Raw genomic sequence first — 6,000 nt, forward strand, 5'->3', positions numbered from 1 at the left:
TTTATGTTTAACTGGTGGTCCATTAAGTTTTGCAGAAGTAGAACTTCTGTAGATGCGTTGTTTGCTTTTGAGGAAATTAAAATTATTTACAGCTAGAAGTTAATATTCTTGAAAATATATAAATTATGGTACATACTATATTAAATCTCAGGTATCACCATACCATAACATTCTTAGGAATTTATTGGCATTTTTTAAGGTTTCCACCTTCGTCGAGGAGTGAAATAATAGTATGTTACTGTGTTCCGTACGGTGAGTGGGGAAGCCGGAGGCCTGCATCCTTTTCCTTACCCTCCTCAGTGCCTTCCCTTATTCCCCTCGTCGATCCTTTATCTATCCCATGTCATATCAAGTTGGTAATACATTTGAAGTCTGAAAACCACCATACGCCTCTGTAAATGACCACGGGCGGTGCTAGCGCATACCATCAGGCTTAACACCAGCTCCATTGCCGACAAAGTAATAAAAAAATAAGATTACCAGTTGAATATACCAGGGACCATATCCTTTTTCCTTCCGCTTCCCATTCCTTTCCTTTATTCCTCTCGCCAATCCTTTCTTAATCCCTTCCCAATTTAAAGTCGGCAATCCACTTGTAGAGGCTTAAGGTCTATTATCGACTTTGCGCCTCTACAAATGTTCATGGGCGGTGGTAGCGCTTACCATCAGGCGTCCCACCAGCTCTATTGCCGACTGTGGCATAAAAAAAAATTAAAAAAAAAAGAATATTCTCCGATACCACAATATACATCTCATTACTCACGTCTAAGAAGTTAAATTCAAACGAGGTAATCCTTGTTTTAAGAGCCAATGTAAGAACTTGAACGTATAAAAAGATTCAATTTCAGATTAGCCCAGTGAAGGTATAAGGCATTTGATCTCGATCGTTAAAAAATGATTTCACATTGTTTTCTCTGTGGTTTTAAGACCCCATGAATCTAGATAACGTTTTATTATCTTAATAAAACTGTTGTTGACACAACTTTTTGTTGCTGTTTTATTTGTGTCTTTAATGAAATATTTTCAATTTAAATTCGTGCAGTAAATTAGATAAATTCTAATCTAATAGACAAAATCTTATTCTATTAACTAGCGGTTCGCTGACTTCACCCATGTTACAAACATTGACTATCTATAGCACTTTGGGGTCACGTATATATTCAATAGTGAAATATTTTTCAGTAGTTCCTGACATTAGCGCATTCAAATAAACAAACAAAGCTTTTAAATTTAATTTTTAGTTTTATAGCATTGAAAATTCAAAATTCAAGAATTCAAAATTTCTCAAACAACAAAGCTTTTGCTATATATAATCAGTATAAATGATGTAAGTTTTCTTTAAAAAATCAACGATTACGCATTATTAATTTACGCATGATAGAATGATGTTTTTAATTTGTCAAAGTGTGATATACTTTTATTATATACGATTTTTACCACCTCCTTGATAAAATGGTTAACGAGGGGTCCTGGGTTCGATTCCCGGTGGAGATGCACAAAAAATGTTTCGGTCTAGCAAGACACAGAAGGTTGATAACCTATTTGTCCATTAAAAATCGATCAGTGAAAAAGACGTATATCTAATGCCCCATGCCAGGGGACATGGGACATCACTTTATCGCGATTTTCGTAAAATTGTTTTATAGTTATTATAATTGAATAATCAATTTTGTGCGCCTACACAAATTCTTAAGCCCTAGCGCATGTGTTCCAAGGGATGTCATTGTAAAATAAAATCCTCCGAGCGCTGCCCTCGGCTACCCTTTTAGCTCTAATGAAATTCCGATGTTCACATAATAAATCGTTTCCTATATTTCTGTGCTAATGCCCGCTAATTGGTCTTAAGAAGAAAGATTTCAATGGAATTTTTGTGTGTGTGTAGTGGTATTTTTTGCTGTGTGCATTAAAACATATGTATTTTTAAAAAGAGGTGCACACAAATATATCGTTACAATATTATAAGAAGATAACAAGAATTTTAAAATTCTAACGAGCATCAATCCAACTAATTTAAACGCGTAAGTTTGTCAGAATATATGAATGTTTGTTACTGTTTCTCGCAAAAACCGTAAAACAAATTTTGACGATACTAAGCACATCACTGCTTAGTATTAGTAGCTTATGTACCAGAATTACACCGATATCCGGGATTTGAACAATCAAATCAATATCTTACGTTCTTTCACTAGTCTCGAACTATAGGTATTAGTACTAAATTTCTTCCAAATTGGATCAGTGCTTTAGGCGTGAAGAAGAGACTGACTGACATACAAACAGACGGATATACGGACAAACAGACATACAGGAGTAGTTACTGTCGCATATATAATATTAAGTAGTAAATTTAAGAGATTATCTGTAGACATACTCTTATTATTATCCACAATATTTAAGTCCGCCATCTTGATACAGTAAATGCAGTTTTATTTTTATATTGTCCCGTCCATAAAGAACGCCAGTTCCTTACTAATTAGCAAAATAGTTAGGTTTTTCTTAAAAAATAAATTCTTGGCTCAGATAATATTTTAAGATTTCAATATAATTTAGTTGAGAGCTTTTAAAATATTTCCCAACATTTTGGCTTCAATGTAATGTTGTAACGCAATTAAACTTTTTCTAGAATTTATTAGCATCTAACCGGATATAAATATAATTCTATTAATTGCGTTCTATTTCTTTTCTCTTAATATTTATACGAGAAGAAAATTAATTTTTGTAAAGATCGCACTGTTATGACTTTTCACATTCACTTCATTTATTCTTAAGCAGTGTTATGAGTATATAAAATGATATGTTTTTTTAAATTAGATATACGTAGGTATTTTAGTTGATTGTGAGTAAAATGTACAGTTTTATTTAACGCCATTAGCATTGGTGGCTCAGTCGTGAACTGCTGCTTAGCGGTGAAGGAAAACATTGTGAGGAAATCGGAATGTCCAAGAATCAAATGTTTGACGACATGTGACATCTGCCAACCCGCACTTGGCCAGCGTGGTAGATTATGACCTGAACCGTATTATTATAGTACTCTTTGACCTGAACTCTCATAGCAGGCCTGTGTCCCAGCAGTGGGCTGATGATGATGATGATAATTTAACGCCTGCGCAACATTGTTTTTTATCAAATAAGTCGTTTGGAACGTCTATAATAAATTACATGCATTTCACATAAGAATTTTTATGCCTAAATAGCTGTCTTCAACAGGAGCCATTTTCAATTCAAGATGGATGGCCTGTCAAGTCCTATCTCATTCAGAATAAATTATATGTGATCCCTCAATAGTTATAAAAAGTGAAGTAAGAAAGCGTGGAAGCCTTTTTCCGCATTTCCACCAACAGATTCTTGAATAAGTCTCGTTTTCAAGGCATCTCTTACGTGCATTTAAGATATAATCGACATAATGAAAGAAAATATTTTATTCTACTAGACGATGTGACACTCAAATGTACAAAAGAGGATAGGAAATACCTACATAAACAAAATGAAAGGCAAAAACAAAGCAACATACAACATTATTTATTTTTTTATGTCATAGCGGGCAACTGAGCTGGTGGTTCGCCTGATGGTAAGCGATCACCACCGCCCATGAACATTCGTAGCGGTAGTCGTACCTCTGCGGACGCGCTGCCCGCTTTTAAGGGGTGAGACAAAATGAAAGGATTGGCGATTGGAAAAAAGGGATGGATTGGGATGGGTGAGGAAAAGGAAACGGCCTCCAGCTCCCCCACTCATCGAACGAAACACAGGACTTCTACTTGCCCAGAACGAGATGGCCTAAATCATGCCAAAGCGTGCCCGACTACCACATACATGAGAATAAATTTATAATTAATTTTTTCCTTTAACCAATCTAGTAAATAGGTATAAAAATAATAAAAACTTTAGGGTAAACAGAACATATGCGTTTTTATTATAGCACAACATAGATAGACGTTCTTATCACGTTCACATATTCATTTAAAAGCTTTACCTTGGAAATACTAAACAAACTTTATTCATAGCATTTTTCACGGTCTAGATCACAGGCTAAAGCTAGGCGCAAGTAGAATATATAGCGGCCCCTAAGGAGCCGAGTAAGTTGATTTAAACTCGGTTTGCGTCGTGAAAAATTATTTTCTAAATTGAGAAATATAGTGTTGTTGCAGTTAAAGAAGTGTAAAATAGTCCAATAAATCTTACGCAATCTCAACATTTAAAATCAAATTTATTCAACTTAAGCCGCTATTTAACACACTCAATTTCTCAGTAAAGCTATTTGTAGACGATACATTATTATGTTATCAAATAGCTTTTTGTTTTAGGAGCATATTCGACTAACGAGTTAGTAAATCTGGTCGGGGAGTTCCATGAAATGGTCCCTGCCAACGATTATGAAATTAAAAAATTCGGAGAGGTTTTATTTTGACATACATCTGTCAAAATATTCCAGTTTAATGCATGAACGGATTTTAATTAATGCTGTTCTGAAAATCTGTCTTTAAAAATTTTACCGATTTTTTTAGAATTCGTCCCATCTGCAATCCATAGTTCTGTAGAATGTTCTTCCGATAAGTAAGGTGGCTAGGCGGCTAAGCTATTTCGTATTTTTAAGATCATTTATTTACTTCAATCGAGTTGAAAAAAATGCATGGAACAAAGCACTCAAAATGAATAAGCGAAGAGATTAAGTTTAAAGAATTAGTTTTCATTCTTTAATAAAAATGCATATTCTAAAGAGACATGGTAAAATAAGATTTTAATTTATGCTGTTCTGAAAATCTGTCTTTAAAAATTTTACCGATTTTTTTAGAATTCGTCCCATCTGCAATCCATAGTTCTGTAGAATGTTCTTCCGATAAGTAAGGTGGCTAGGCGGCTAAGCTATTTCGTATTTTTAAGATCATTTATTTACTTCAATCGAGTTGAAAAAAATACATGGAACAAAGCACTCAAAATGAATAAGCGAAGAGATTAAGTTTAAAGAATTAGTTTTCATTCTTTAATAAAAATGCATATTCTAAAGAGACATGGTAAAATAAGATTAAAAAGAAAGATCATGAATAGCTAAAATTCCAATGCCGAATGCACAACTTCACCTTACGCCAATCTTCAAAATCATTCCTTACCATCTGGATGCATGGCGGTCTACTACTGCGCTTTGTTGGAATTCTTTGCTAAGGACAACGACCTTGTGGAATAATTTATCATCTTTTAGAAATTAAAGACATTTTATCGGATTTTAAACGCAAATTATTCATTATATTATTGTGATAATAATCGCGTAAAATAAAACACAAGAAAATTTAATACATCAACTTTCCGGACAGATTCGAAGGAGGTTTATATCTTAAAGTATTATCATCATATACATTAGTGGTGCCACCAACATTGCGAATGCCATCCAATGACCTATCTCACTGCTCGTTTTGCCTGCTCCGAGGTAAAAAATGAAATGTAGTTTTAATCTTTCATGAATAAGTAGTGCTTTTATTAAATTTATGCTTCCATACGCCATTATTTATGTAAATAAACAATACACTAGAGAAAAATTATGCATCAATAATTTATTGATTGGATTTTTAACTGCTAAAGAAAGAAAATTGACGTTGCATATTTGTTTCATATTTTTCATATTTTACGTGCAAACAAGCACTTCAATTTAGATAAATGTATCATTGCTGTAAGCAAATATCAGCTGTTGATATGATGCCGCATGTCCTTATAAATGTCAATAGAGAATTGGCCTGACGCACTGCTGAACTGACTGGTGTGAATTTTTTCAATATCATTTTATTATCGAGACATTTATGGATGCATACTTGTTAGAAGTTATACACGTGCTAGTAAAAGTTGTTTCATCAACTTTTTAACCCACGTCCCTGAAATAATCATCGTCATCATCAGCCCATATATATTTCTACTGCTGGGACACAGGCCTCCTAACAGGGTCCGGACCATAATCCACCACGGCCAAGTGCGGGTGGGCAGATGTCACATGTCGTAGAAATCTTTAATTTTCGG

This window comes from Zerene cesonia, chromosome 12 (genome assembly GCF_012273895.1).
Source record: "Zerene cesonia ecotype Mississippi chromosome 12, Zerene_cesonia_1.1, whole genome shotgun sequence".
In the NCBI taxonomy this organism is placed as follows: domain Eukaryota; kingdom Metazoa; phylum Arthropoda; class Insecta; order Lepidoptera; family Pieridae; genus Zerene; species Zerene cesonia.